General features: G+C 50.2%; 1 protein-coding gene across 1 annotated transcript in view; it reads left to right on the plus strand.

Annotated features, from left to right (window-relative positions):
* The window catches only part of Sorcs2 (sortilin related VPS10 domain containing receptor 2), a 380,275-nt gene that overhangs the window by 301,086 nt on the left and 63,657 nt on the right, over nucleotides 1-15,532 (plus strand). The window lies entirely within an intron of this gene.

Consider the following 15,532-nt stretch of genomic DNA (forward strand, 5'->3'; position numbering starts at 1 on the left):
CACCCTGCTATATATCCATCCACCTCCACCTATCCACCCATCTCCCCATTCACTCCTTACCTGTACACTCATTTATCCTCTCATCCATCCACCCTTCTGTCCGTCTGCCCATCCACTCTTTTACCTTTCCATTTAGTCATCCATCCATTCACCCATCTACCCATCCACCCATCCACCTCTCCACCCACCATCCATCCACCCATCCACCCATCCACCTGTCCATCTACTCATCACTTATCCCCAAAGCCAGTTGACTGTCTTATCCGTGTTCCTATTCACTCTTGAGTATTTATTTGTATATATCTTACACACACATCACTATGTATGTATATATGTATGTGCGTTTGTGTGTATATATGACTATATATTCATCCATTAGTCCATCATCCATCATGTGTGTGCCATGTGCCATCTATCTATATATTCATCTGTCTGTCTGTCTATCCCTCCACCTACACATACATGCAGCAAGTCTTTAGCCTTTGGACAACCCTTCTATACCTAGTTTCCAGGCAAGCAGCAGTGGAGTGAGTACCATCTGTTCTCCAGCCCCAGAACCATCAGACCAGGGTGCCTCTGGTCTAGAAGAAGAGAAAGTTCTGAAGTTGAGGAAGAACTACTGGGCAGGGGGCATGACGGGGACTGGACATAAACAGGGAGTGAGAAGGGAACATGGAGCAGGTCCATTTGAGTTGGTTGCTGATGGTTGTATGGGAGCTGAGGGTGTCAAAGAAGAGGACATTTGCTCTGAAACTGAGATCCACTAATCTCAGGCTCCAGCTCCCCATGCTGGTTCCTGTGCCTTTGGAAGCTTCCTCAACTGTGAAGGTGAAGGGACTGGGCTTCCTTGGTGTTTCCCAGCAGCCCCCTCAGCTGTGCCTCACCTTCTCACTCTTGCTCCCCAGGGGTTCCCTGGGATGAGCAGGAGAGCTCCTGATCCCCCCATTTTCCCCTCTCTCCTTTTTCATCTCACAGTCACCAGTCACCGCTTCAGATACCACCTAACATGCCAGGGCTGCCCAGCCCCACTGTGCCCTCAGATTCCAAGCTGCCTCATGACATCTTCACCTGGTAGCCCACTGGCATCTTGGGGTCTCTATCTTGTGACATTATTGTCTGCTTCTGTGACCACTTCCCAAAGGCAACACAGGAAGTTGTGCCAGGTGCCCTAATGCAAAGGCTGGTGTTGTCCCTGTGCATGCAAGTACACATCGTCCCCATTGGGTGGCAGGTATCTGTTACCACCTGGGCCTGTGTGTAGTTACACACATTGGCACTGTGAGTGACCCTGGCATCTGTGGCTCTTGCTGTTGGCCTGTGAAGTAGCAATGGGAGTTCTTTGCCTTGTTTAGAATCTAAGCTGAGGCCAGGGCTGGGAGTTCATGAGTGAAGGGCCATGCCCATGGCATATACGTTCCTAACTCCCAACTGGGCAGACAGCCAGGTTAGTCTCCTGTGTCTGATGATTCCAGACCTCCCTGAGTATCCTTCCCTTTCCTGTTGCTCCTGAATTCAGTCTACTACCCAAAGCCCCCATAGGTGAGAGCTGTCATCCACATGGTATATCAGAGGCATGAATCTGTCCCCATCAGCTGTGACGCCATCCACTGCTGTCCATAGGGAGGGGACTCCTAAGCAGTTGATGGAGGTTTTGCTGGCACTAGCTGTGACCAGGCCCTGTAGGATGTCAGCAGAATACTAGATAGATCTGGCCAGGGAAGAGTTGTATGTGGAACTGACTAAAAGCACTATTAACAGGTCCCCCAGTGCCTACCTGTTATGTTATCCTTACCTGCATTTGGACCCCTATCTTTTCCCTGTTTGTGCCCACCTCTCTCTCTCTCTCTCTCTCTCTCTCTCTCTCTCTCTCTCTCTCTCTCTCTCTCTCTGTGTGTGTGTGTGTGTGTGTGTATGTGTGTGTGTGTGTGTACATGCACTAGAGCAGTAATGATAAATTCAAATGTGCAGAAGATATTTTTCCTAAATCGCAAAGATCTTTTGCTCAACAAAATCTTACAGAGGCACACGATCGATAAATCAGATCAAAGGCAAGCAAGAGGGTATGGGACTGGAAACGTTGCTTTCTGGGCATCCTGTCACTTGCTCAGCCACTGTCATGAAGCTGGACTCCCTCAGGGAAGAGTACTAACCTCTCTGGAAAACGGGGATCATGAGGCGCTGCATCTCAGGAGGGACAAGAGTGAACGTGGTGACGTGGACAGGCACCAGATTACGTGACTTACACCTGCCACCCTGTCCTCAGTGTGTTTGTTAGTGTGGCTGATGCATCTGAGTCCCACAAACCGTCACATCTTCCCCATATCATAGTAATCCCGTAAGCTATAATTAGCATGTTTGGGAATGACTTAAATGGCATTGTGGTCAAGGGTGGAACCGCCTGCCCTGAAGCCTAGCCCTTGTTCCTGAGGTCCTCCAGGAGGAGAGGTGTCCAGAGCAGCCTCAGTTAGGAAGGAGCCAGTGTATTCCTTACCAGGCTGCAAAACTGAAGCTCAGGAGATAGAAGAGATGAAAGAGAGGTTTCCAGAGGCTGTCTTGCTTTCCAGGGGTTAAGTTGAGGCTCCCATGGGTCACTGAACTAATTCCAGGCTACATGTACTTACATAGCCAGAGTGCAGCTCAGGTCTGCTGGCTACAGAGATCTTTCCCTGTTGGGATGAGACAGTTATGGAAAGACTTTCAGACAGAGGTGGGAAGCCTCCCATCAAACAAAGCTCAGGGATATGGATGATGATGTCAGCATCATAAAATATGTGGTCCAGTTTGTACTCAGTTAGCTCCAGCTCTCAACTCAGCTGTGAGCTAGCTTAGGTGTCGTTGGGTTTTGGAGGAGGCAGGAATGATCTTACCTTACCTGTTTCTCACCCAAGCCCTGCCTCGTCCTGTTTTCTGCCTGTGGGAGAGGCCATGGCCAGGCTGCCACTGGGAGAGCTCTGGGTACAGGACAAGAAGCACACTTTCTATCAGGAGATGCCGCCTATTTATTCGGTCAGCTCTGCCTTGCAGTGTCCCCAAAGTGGTTGGGTGCCCCGCCCCAGGGAAAATCCCCTCCAGGGGCCTTCTCCTTGAAAATGTTAATGATGTCACCGTTCCCTTCCCAACCAGAAGGGTGAGTACTCATAAAATGTACGGCCACCATCACAGCCATGTTCAAGGACTATACGATAACACTAGAAGTCATGCCATTCCTTTTTCCAAACACCAGTTATAACCATTGGAGATCAGAGACATCAACAACACCACGATTGATGTTACTAAAACCCCATCACGGGGTATTAATATACAGACATGAATATGCCACTGCTGACTAATGCCTCGAGACATCAATGACCTACCATTAATATTCAATAGGCTCAGAGACACTACACCCCACCACTGACAACAGAGTTCAGAAAGACCACACCCCACCACTAATAATGGGGCTCAGAGACCACACCCAGTCACTTTCATGGGGCTCAGGAAGGCCACACCCCACCACTGATAAGGCGTGGGCATAGAGGTGCATGCAGAAAGTCAGTTGTTCCTCCCATCCTCACCATATTTGAGTTTACTGCCCTGTCCTGATCTGACTGGCCTACAGCATTGTCCATTACTGTCCCTGTCTCATCTCTGTCTACCTTCTCTCTGCCTCCTTCCCTGCCTTTGCCATAGAGAAGATGCCAGGCCACTATGTCTTGATGCTTCCTTGTCACACAGCTGCCACCTGGAACCTCCCCACAGTTCCTCCCAGTAAGCTCAGGCCTGTCTCTTCAATCCTCTCCATAGCTCGAGAGGCCTTGTCCTCTTTACACTCCGTGGCCTCCTCCTCCTTGTCACATTCCTGGATGGATGTCCTGGCCCATCCAGCCTCTTTAGGTTTTGCTAAAGCACAGCCTGACAGTGTGGGGCTAAGTCCTCCTCTGAGTCCACAGTTGCTTGTTTCTGCCTGTCTGGTCAGTGCATATCCCAAGCTGGCTTGTGCCTTGTGAAGCCAAGGATTTGGCCTGAACATACTCCAGCTCAGGTAAGGTTGGACACAAGGGCTGGAGGTCACCCAGTGCGCGGCCTTTCCCATCTCTTCAGGATGGTGTTAGCATTGCTGCCTCCTCACTTACCTCCTGGAGCCACATGACCAGGCGCTGTGTGGCTGGGACTGGAGCTGCAGTCTCTGGAACCTGGGTGTTGCTGTCTTGAGAGGCTTGATGTAGTGAGAATTTTGGCTTCTTTTAAAAGACACAGAAAAGCTACGGGAATTAGTTTTCGTGTTTATCCCAGGTGCGGGGATGTGGGGCTGCTTCAGACTGTCCGCAGCCGCTGACTATGGTTGCCTCGTGCTCAAGCAGAGGCATGGTTTGTTGTTATTGTTTGGTGTGTTTTTGTTTGTTTGGTTTTGTTTTTGTTTTGCCAGATGCAGATAGTTTCTGCAATTGTGTGACACTTTGGATTCTAGGGACTTTTCAGCGGGTATGTAAGTACTAGAGCCCCAGTGGAAAGGACTGGTAGGCTGGTTGGTGGCTGGACACTGTTGGCTGTGGTTTGTCAAGTGGTCATGTGGGAAGAGATGAAAAGAATAAATTAGATATACTGATGCTGAAGGTCAAACTTTCCCCAAGGAACTCGATGCTCCTAGTCAGCAGGAAGTAATCTAACAATAATTTTGCCTCTTCCCCCTCTATCCTTTTTTATCTCCTGCCCAGGGCTAGGGGGTTGAAAGGGTGGAAGAAGAGGGGTGGAGAAAGAAAGAAAACAGAACCCACAGAGTAGCCAAAAGTCAGACTACACTAGGAAATCATTATTTTCTTAAGGAAACGTTTGTGTGGCTCACAGTCCAGCTGTCCATGCCCTACCGTCTCTGCTGCTGCACACCTGTTCTGACTCAGCATACCCTGGTAGGAGATTGTGACAGAGGTGACATGTTGACCCCATGATGGCCAGGAAGTAGAGAGAAAATGTCCAGGAAGGTGTTAGCATTCTGTCTAAGCTCCGCCCCACAGTTACCTGGCAATAGCCAGGAAGGCCTGACCCACCCACTATAAAAGAGCTGCTCTCTTGCTCTCCCCTTCCTGCTCCTGCCCTCTCCCCCCTTCCTCCCTCTCTCTCCATGTGCTCATGGCCAGCCTCTACTCCTCTACTTCTCTACTCCCTCTCTCTCTCTTTCTGCCTTTCTCTGGCTCTACTACCCTCTTAACTCCCCTCCCCATGCCCTTAATAAACTCTGTTCTATACTATACCATCCAGTGGCTGGTTCCAGCATGGGCCCGCAGAGGCATCCCTTCCCCCACACCTCGCCACACCTCCATAGAACATATGTCCCCTGTCTTTTTATAAACACAACAGAAGGGGCCTGAGTCATGTCCCCTTCAAGGTCACACCCCCAAGTGGCCTTCCTCCCACTAGCCACCGTTCAGATCCCATCACTTCTGCATAGGATAGGGACCAAGCCTTCATCACACAGACCTTAGAGACACTTATCTGGATGGCTGCGGGGCATTCTGTCCAGTCCTGGCACACAGGGAATGAACCTAGGACAGGACTGTCCTAGGTATGGTTGAGGAAAAGGATTTTAGTGTGGATATTAGGGAGAGAACAGCCAGAGGCATCTGGTAGAGTCCAGATTGAACATGGCCATGAGATCGGGGGGGGGGGGGGGGGGGGCACGAGAGGAAAAGACGAGAGAGGGGCAAGAGACGGAACCCAGAGCTTGGGCCAAGCAGAGGACCAAGGACGAAGAGCAGAAGAGAGAAAGCACACGGTCCAAATGGCTGAGTCACGCAGAGATCAGAAGCTAGGGGAAGGAACGGGAAACTCAGGTCTGGGAGGTTTAAAGTCGGGGCAGGGGTGAGAAGAGCAGAGAGGAGCCAGGGCTCTACAACAAGTACTTGTGCTGAGAGACACAGGAGACTAGATTTGATGCCAATGGACACCCAGTTAGCCACCGTCCCGGGTTTCTTCAGGACCTAACACACACTAAGTGTTAATCCAATTCTGATTATTTTGTCACCTGTGTTGTCCATGCTGAGTAATCAATGTGCCAGTGCCATGTCACTCAGGCATTGGCTATGGCTAGAGACTGTGGTTTCCTGTGTAAGGTTCTTCTCTGCTCTTCACAACACTGCTACTGTAAGAACCAAACCAGAAGGCAGGTGTGTGGGAGGGGGATGAGGAAGTCGTGGTAAGAACCAAACAGGAAACTGTAGTGGTTGGTCAGACAGGAAACTGTAGAAAGGGCCAACAGAGTGGTAAGGAGCTAACAGGAAGTTGTAGTCAGGGCCTACCAGGAAACTAAGGAAACAGCTGCAGTTCTTCCAAACAAGAAGCTACAGTGAGAGCCAACAGGAAGCTGCAGTGAGGGCCAACAGGAAGCTGTGGTGAAGGACAACAGGAAGCTGCAGTGAGGGACAACAGGAAGCTGTGATGAAGGATAACAGGAAGCTGCAATGTGGGACAACAGGAAGCTGTGATAAAGGGCAACAGGAAGCTGTGGTGAAGGACAACAGAAAGCTGCAGTGAGGGACAACAGGAAGCTGTGGTGAGGGATAACAGGAAGCTGTGGTGAGGGATAACAGGAAGCTGTGGTGAGGGATAACAGGAAGCTGTGGTGAGGGATAACAGGAAGCTGCAGTGAGGGACAACAGGAAGCTGTGGTGAAGGACAACAGGAAGCTGTGGTAAAGGACAACAGAAAGTTGCAGTGAGGGACAACAGGAAGCTGCAGTGAGGGACAGCAGGAAGCTGTGGTGAAGGACAACAGGAAGCTGTAGTGAGGGATAACAGGAAGCTGTAGTGAGGGACAACAGGAAGCTGTGGTGAAGGACAACAGGAAGCTGTGGTGAAGGACAACAGGAAGCTGCAGTGTGGGCCATTCAGCTCTCTCCTCACGGGGGTTCTCTGAGCAGATGATCAACAGTCCCTAAGTGGACATACAGGCCAACTGGCTCTGAGGCCTCCATCATCCACCTCCAAGGACAGTGACCAGAATGGCCTCTCCCTCAAGCTGAGGCAGCACTTTGGATTGCTTCACTCCTGGACTAGTGGTGACCATGACACCTTAGCCTCTGATTTGTGAATATTTGATGAGAATGTCTTAGGGGCCCCTGTCATTCCCACAGTGCCATCATTACCCAGGTACAGCCAGCCCTGCAAAGCCAGAACACTAACAGTGCTGCCATGCAGTCCCTTGCCTTCTGCCATTCAATTAGGGCAGATGAATGAACAAATTGTTCACTGATCTAATCTTACACAGTTAACACAACTGTCCTGATAAAAGACAATCTTGCAAACACAGTCACTCCAGAGAATTCACCATCCTCCAGACACTGCCCAGGCGAATAGGTTTCTTTGCATTGTCTGCGAAATGCCTTCAGACAGGCAAACAAACGCAATTAAACTACATTCCCTCCAGGGCCTCCAGCACAACCCCTCAGAGAACAGAGGTCTCAACAACACCCCAGCCTCCAGTTTCATGTTATTGACAAGATTAGCCATAAATCAAGGTTGTAGAAGTGGGTGGTGAGTTGTTTTTATGTCTCCTGAAATATGCCTGCCTTCTTCGATGACTATCGATCAGGTGCCCGGTTTCAAGGCAGCCCCTGGCCAAGAGAAAGGCGTGCCTCTTCCTTCCCATTTACAAGTGTGCCCAGGGATGTTTCTTGGCATTTCAGCAATTGTCAAGTCAGTAATTAAAGCTGAACCAGCCCTTAGCTGACAATCAATTCTGTGATTGTGTTTGAGTGGCTGTTTTACTAAATCAGTGCTGAGTGCTCATCAGCCCAAGTGTTAGCACAGAGGCAGGGCAGCTGCCACAGCAAACAAAGCTATCCATGCATCTATGTGAGAGCATATGGCTATGTGGCCCTGGGCAAGTCATTTCCCCCTCCAGGCTCCTGCTTCTCTGTCTAGAAGAAAGACCATTCTCCCACCCAGGCTGTAATGAAAGACTAAGGTTCTGTTTATGAATTCATCCTGCCCAGAATCGGGACAGGCGTGGGGAGTGGGAGGTTGTTCTCCTGGTCACTGTGATGGTCCCACATGGTGCTGGTGTAGATGAAAAACAGGAGTCCTGTGTATGGTGTCTCCACAACCCCAGTATCCTGCATCCTGTCAATCACTACCTGTGGGCCCAGTTTTTACCTTCCCCTCCTTCATGAGCTCTGAAGTAAACCCTCTCCAGGTTTGCTGACTTCAATGAGATTCTACCCTCAACCCCAACCCAACTGACCCCCTCACAGTCTCAGGCATTTGAATACTTTGTCCTCTGTTGATGACACTGAGAAAAGCTTAGGAGGTGTGAGCTTGTTGAAAAAAGTAGTGTGGTGGGCTTGGGGGTTTAATGACTTGTGGCATTTCCAGTCCACCTTCTCTACTTTGTAGTTCAGGATGTGGGCCCTCAGCTTCCTGCTCCTTCAGGCATACTCGACTGCCATCAGGGAACCCTCTGGAACCATAAACTCTTGCTTCTCCAAGTTGCCTTGGTTACAGTATTGATTATAGCAATAGAAAAGTAACTATTATATCAAATAAGGAGAGTTGGGGTGCCCTGCCAAGAACAACTGTGTCCCTGCTTCTAGATGGACAGTCTTGCTGTAGTCTGCAGGCTCTTGATGAATTTGTTTGTTTGTTTGCTTGCTTGCTTGCTTGCTTGCTTGCTTGCTTTTTACTGGTATGACAGGGAGGTCATGTGTGCACATGTAGAGGTCACAGGACAACTTGGTTGGTTCTTTCTTTCCACTGTGGTCCCAGGGATCGAACTCAGGTCATCAGATTTGTACACCAAGTACTTTTATGCTCTGAGCACTCTCCTCTTACAGCACTCCTGGTAAATTTCTAAGAAAGTGCAGCACTTCCCAGCTGGGAGTGGGGTGAGGGCGAGGGCGCTCTGATCCTGTTCTGATATATTCTGCACAATGGGAGCTCAAAGCTCTTGGGAATCATGCTGTGAACAGGTGTCATCTGCATCCTGTCCCAACACATATTTCCATCTTGTCACCTTGGTAGGGGAATGAATTCTCTAGCTCACAGCAAGCTCATGCTGCTAGAAGAGCTGATTATCAGAATTGTTGTGAGGCAGCCAAGTCTTGGATCTTGTAGGTCAAAGTCGGAGACATCAGGAAGGGCTCTACCAGGAAAGGTCTGGGTGAAGTATGCATTGTTCAGCAAGCAAGAAGGGAATGGACTAAATCTTGGCCTTTGACTACTAGTATAGTTCTAGATGTTTTCATCATCAGGACTTGATCAGAAACTACAACAGGCATGGGAAAGGATGCTAGTATTGGGACCCAGAGGCTTTCATCCATGGTAGCTAAGACACCTAGAGTGAAGGCCTAGATGGGCTGAGGTGATGGTCACATGTTAGGATGACTGTCACAGGCTGGAATGAAGGTCATAGGGCAGAGGGTTAGAAGGTTGGAACCTGCTGTCCATTTTCCAAGTTGTCTTCTCACCCTGTGCTGGTCCTGGGAAGGATGCTGGGGACACTACTAGACCTTGGACCAGCCCAGACAATATCTGGAAGACCAGTGACCCTGCTCTCAGTCAGCTCCAGTACACCATGATGGTAAGAGGATGGGGTGGCATCCAGGCCAGTTGTTTTCCATGTCATACTATCTCATTTCAAAACACAGAGAGAGCACAGTTCATATGACCTTCCCTGGAATAAACAAAGCCACATCTGGATCCCAGCCCCATGTGTGTGTATGTAGTCCTCAGATGCCCTCCTTCAGACCAGCTTCCTACCATCCTTACCCTGAGATCTCTCTCTCCACTGGGTATGTCATAGGAACCATAGTGGCTCAAACTGATCCTCAATCATCTTCCCAAGCCAGTCATCCTGCCTCATGTCCACATTTCTGTGAATGACACCACTGTCTACATCTGCCCATACCAGCAGGTTAGAGTGTGTGTGGCCTCTGCCGCTTAATCCCTACCCAAGCAGCTGAACCCCAACTACAAGGCATTGTTAGCACCCATCCACCTTCTCCGGTGTGCTGCCTTTGTCTAGGTTTCACTTAGCTAACCCACCAGGCTCCTACACGCCCCATCCTCTGGTGTACCTAAGGGTGCTTCTCAGGCACACTGTGTCCCGGAGGTGGCCAAGTGGATGACCACTGCAGCCACTCCAGAGATCTCACCGGAAGGTGCCAAGCCCCTGACTGCAAGTCTTGGGGCACAAGAAAAAGCACTGGGCTGGAGAATTCTCATTTCTCATGACTCACTCGGGTCCAGATGAGACTCAGGCAGGTTCTAATTTCAGATCTGGGGGCGGTGCCTCTGTGTTTGTCTCCACTGTCTGCCTCTCCAGCAGTCAAAGGCAAGCTTCCTGGATTCCCAGCTGGGTCTCCCTGGCTGGCCAGGAACATGTGGGGGTTGGGAGCTCAGCAAACAGGTGATACTACTCTTGAGGCTTAGGCTGGCAGAACGTACCCCCCCCCCAAACACACACACACACACACACACACACACACACACACACACACACACACACAATCACACATATATACATAATGCAGAGATAGGAAGGAAGGTCTGTGGGGCTGCCAGGCAAGGCTCTGGCAAGCAACAATGACATCTTCTGTTTTCTGTAAGCCCCATGTAAGTGGTTGAAGTCTGATCTGTGTCACTGGGCCAGGCTGGCATTACCTTTTGGAAGAGATGGGCTGAAAGATTCATGACAGGAAGTGGACCAGGGAAGTGACATCAAGCACCTGGTGGGCAGGGAAGCCACAAGAAGCCTTGGGGGAAACGGTCACAGGCACATCAGACTAGGAGGTTCAAACTAGTATCCCATGGACCACAGCAGACAGAAAGGAGACCAGACTAAATCTGGAAGCCAGAAGAAGACATGTAGACCTCAAAGCAGTCAGGATTCCTTATATGGCCAAGGGGCCAAGGATGGAGCACAAGTCCTACCTAGCGTACCCCACCCCTGCCAGGAACTGCCCTCAAGTCCTTCCACAGAAGCCATCTGTCTACTGTAGCAGGGAGCACTCACAGTCTGTACTCCAGAACACTGAAGTCCTCTCTCTGTCTCAGTGGGCCTTGAGAATAGAGGTACCTTGGAGGAGGGGTTTGCTGTAGTAGGGGCTCAGGACATGTGTGCACTGACAGTGACCAGGGTAGAGAAAGGTCTAGGGAGTTTCATGCAGTCAGAAATCCATCCCCAGTGTTTTGATGGCTTGTAGACTTCTGGGAGCCATTTCTGGCCATGGGGGCAGGGAGAAAGGCCTTTGTAGAATCTGCTGCTGTATCAAGACCCCTGGAGCTTGCTAGTTGCCTTCCAGATGCCATCATGCCCTTGGCTTTGGCACTGGCATTGGCTTTAGTTGGGTTGGTGCAGGGGACCATGAAGGGAAAGAAGTCAGTGCAGCCAAGTGAGCGCCACACACCAGGCCCTTGGCCTCTCTGGCTCAGCATCCCCTTGGAGAAATGAAGGCCATCACAGTTCCTTGGTAGGTCTGTGTGAGTGCTCCATATACCATTTCCTGCCCCATGTCCTAGACCCTGGAGCTTTCTAGCCTTTCCTAGGGCTCAGCCCAGCCATCAGCCAAATGAGTGTGCCAGATCTTTCCATAGCATGTTTCAACATGTTGCCTCTGATTTCAGGAAGCCCAGCCTCACGGGCCCCCAGGACCTAGCTCAGGTACCATATGTCTCCCCCAGAATAGTAAGTAGTAAAAATACCCCGTTGGAAATAGAGTCTGGCTCCCAATTTGGAAGTGCAATCTGCCCGCCTCCACCCACGAGCTGCTAATTGATTTGCTTTATGCCCCAGGACTCCATACTTGTCAGCACTTTCTTCTTTCCTGGCTCACTCTCCCGGGCATCAGAATGAAAATAGACCTCGGTGAGCTTGCTGGGTTCTTGGCATTCACCTCAGGGTCACCTAGGCAGAGGCTTGGACTCACCTCAGGGTATGGTGGCCTGAGCCCAGAGCTCTTAATCAGTAATGAAGTCACAGCACCGACTCAGTGTCAGTTGGAGTTGTCTAGTCTGGGATATGGCTACAGCAGAGAGACCCAGCTTTGCCAGGCTGTCGGGAGGCTTCCCTAGAGAGCACAAAAGGCTTGTGGTGCAGGGCATTCTGGGTAAGGGTTAAGGTGCTGCGCTGACTCTGTACCAGGGAGGGTCTCCTGAAAGAGGCAGTCTATGGAGATAGGGCTTCTGTGGACAGGAAGTTGTTGGATAAGCAGCTGAAGGAGAAAGGCCTTGACCCCACCCACAGGTTGACTGGAGGGGGTTCACTGGCAGGTAGGGCTTTGTTGTCTGGGAGTTTGCACTCAGAACATTTGAAGAGAGCTATTTCAAGTTGTTATGTGGTCCTGAATCATGGTAGACGCTCAAGTGTCTCAGTCACCAGTAGCTGAGTTGGGCTATCTCCATCTTCCTGGGTGTCCGTGTAGGGAGCAACACATACCCTGAAAGGCAGGTGCCTACTGTCTCAGACGACCCCAGAAACAGAGTTGAGGTGGCTGGGAGCCTAGGGTGGAGAAGGGAGCTGGGCCAGGGACCCCACTCTTGGAAACACTGTCCATCACGTCACTACCCTGATTTGCCAATCAAATCTACCCATTCAAGGCATAGCTACCTGTGTGACCTCCACAAAGAAGGCCACTTCCTGCTCACAGTTCAGCAGCCATAGAAGAATGAATAAATGAATGAATGTGCCTTCACTGATGCATGCTACTGGGAGCAGTGAGGAGGAAGAAGTGAATGAGACGCTCTGGCTACTAGCCTCGAGGCTCCTTGAATATTCATGAAAATATATTCTGCCAAAGAGAAAAAACAACCAGGATCCCCTGGGAGTGCAGGTGGAGGTGGGGCCGACACCCTTCATATCTACATTCCGTTCCCTATGCGCCCAGGGTGAACCAATTACCAAGCCCACCCACCCCTGTGCCCATGGTCATAGGAATTGCTCAGAGGATGACGCTCAACCTCAAATGCATCATGGGAAAGAGCCTTAATGAGAAGCCTGAGGGTTCTGGGCACAGGAATGGCCAAACCAGGTGTGGATCTCAGGCCTGGGGTGGAGAGAGGGGTGCCAGGTGGGCAGGTTAGCCAAGCACAGGATTTCTGGGCGGCTTGTCTTTTTTCTTCTTGTTCAGGTGTCAATAGTTAGTTTGGACTCTAAGAAAGGACAAAGGAGCCAAAAGTTCCTGGGAGCTACAGCTGGGTGTTCTGAGCAAAACAGTTTATGAATTACAATGCAAAGTATAAAATAAATATTCATGATTCCCTGGTGATATAACTGAATGATTAAGTAAATAGCAGGGGAGGAGAGGCAGGATTCCATCACTTCCGAGCTGCTTCACCCTCCCTCCGGGAGGCAGGATCCCACTACAAAGAGGACAGCAGAGGGGCCTGAAGGTCACCCGCCAGCCAGGACACAGGCACCATGGTGTCCTGAGGACAATGCCTCCCTCTGGGATCTTCTAGCAGATACTCTAACAGTGGTATTTGCTAGATCACAGGCTGATGTAGGAAACTCAGCAGCCGAACCTCCCAGGAGGGTTACATACAGGAACCAATCCACTGCCACATCATCAAAGCAGGGGCAGGAATCTAAAATGTCCCCAAAAGGAACCAATTAGACCTGACATCTAATCCCATGGCGTCTGCTATAAGGTCCTGGGAGAGAACCAGGAGGCCAGTGACACCTGAGCCCAGTGTTGTGTTTAAATTATATTAATCAGGCCAACACCTGGAACCACTACAGATGAGTTTATTTAGGCAACATCTGCAATTATAACTCACCACTTAAGCCGTTTACCGGCACACTCGCAACTGCAGGGCGCCACACACTTCTTATACCTCAGTCACTGTGACACAGGGAACCACCGGGATTCCACATTCTTTATCCTTTCTTCATTCTCCTCTGCAGCCCTTCACTGAGTTACCCCTGCTCCTTCTCACCTGCAGGCTCATCTCAGATGATCTATCTTTGTCCCTGTTACACAGAGTCCCTCCCAGGCCTTCGTGAACGGAGATAGTGGACTTCCATGCAGGAGGAAACTAAATGTTCCCAGGAAGCTCACTGGATTTCCTTGGGAAGAAAGCATGATGGAATCATCATCTGCTCACTTAGAGCAGAGAGAGTGTGATGTGCCCTCATGGGCCTGTCATTGTCCTTTTAAGATAAGCTTGACCTCTGAAAGGCCATCGCAGCTGTATCCAGACAAAGCTACTCTCGGTGCCCCACATCCTGGAGGCTGTACATTCCTCAACTATGCTGGTCCCCAGTCAGCCCCACCCCAGCTCCCGGCCCAGCAGAATGTCCTTCCTGCTCTAACACCCTGCAGAACATGCCAGCTGCTTAGATGGGCTTGGCTCCCTCCTGAGGAACAATGCGTAGGAGACCTCTGGGTCCCTTCCCTGTACCTGTTTGCACACCTAGCAAGCAGATAAGAGGAGGATGAGAATTCCCTTTTAGAGTTCTATGAATAGAGCACAGTTACACTGCAAAGTGGAGTGGCCCAGAGTGAGGGGGGTCTGCTTGAGGACCTGCATCTACACACGTGAGAAGGAAAGAGAATACATGTCAGCTATGACTGCACTGGAGGTCACAGCGCAAGTGGGAGGTGGGGCGGCCAGACTCAGAAGGTCCCAAGGCATGACCTGTGTGGGTGGACTGTCTTCTGCAACTATGGACAGCTGGGAGGGTTTCTGGGGTCTGATGCCAGTGGTCCCAGCTTCCCATCAGGAAGTAGACAGAAGACAGGGACTGAAGAGCTCATGGCAAAGAGCCAGTTCTCACCCTGCCATCCCTCGTGTGAGGATACTACTGCTGAGCTTACCCTAAATCTATGATGTCCTCTTCTTGAGGTCCTACACCTGTCACCAATAACCATGTTCCTATGTAATGTCCCTGTTGGGAGTGTGCTCCATCAGGAAGACAGTCATATATCTGTCTTTCTACAATGTCCGCGTGTATTGATTAGTTTTTAAGCCAGAAGCTACCTCAATCTGTTGGCTGCAGTTTGCCAAGAGTCCTGATTCCCTTGATAGCTGACCAAGGTGAATACTAGTTCTTTATTCCAATCTTAATTACCAATATTAACTCTCAGATAACAGTTGCATAGCACATAGAAGAGTGTGTGTAGTTGTGCAAGCAATGCTTTTATCTATATATCTACCTACCTACCTTTATATGTAGGGGTCCTGCTTTTTCATTAACTTGAGAAGAGAGAACCTTCTCTGCCTTCAGAAATAAGTCATTTTGCTGGCCAGGTGGTCTTGTTTACGTGCCCACAATGGTGCAGTCACCCTGCCCCCATGTTTGTGCTCAAAACGGAGGCAAATACTGCTACTAAAATGAACTTTTTGAAGAAAAAAAAACCCAGCCCCAAACCCAAAGCTTACACAACAAGGAGGTCCTAGGACATGACACATTCTCAACTCTCATTCTTCCAGGGGCTTAGTTGTCCCAACCTACGGGACCTAGTAATTTGGGGAACCGAGGAGGACCCAAGCCTGAAAGAGAGAACGGGCGGGAAAGAAAAGCGAGGCCAAGCAAACGGGGTATTCTGTGTCAAGGCCTCTTT

The sequence above is a fragment of the Apodemus sylvaticus genome, chromosome 11 (genome assembly GCF_947179515.1).
Source record: "Apodemus sylvaticus chromosome 11, mApoSyl1.1, whole genome shotgun sequence".
Lineage (NCBI taxonomy): Eukaryota > Metazoa > Chordata > Mammalia > Rodentia > Muridae > Apodemus > Apodemus sylvaticus.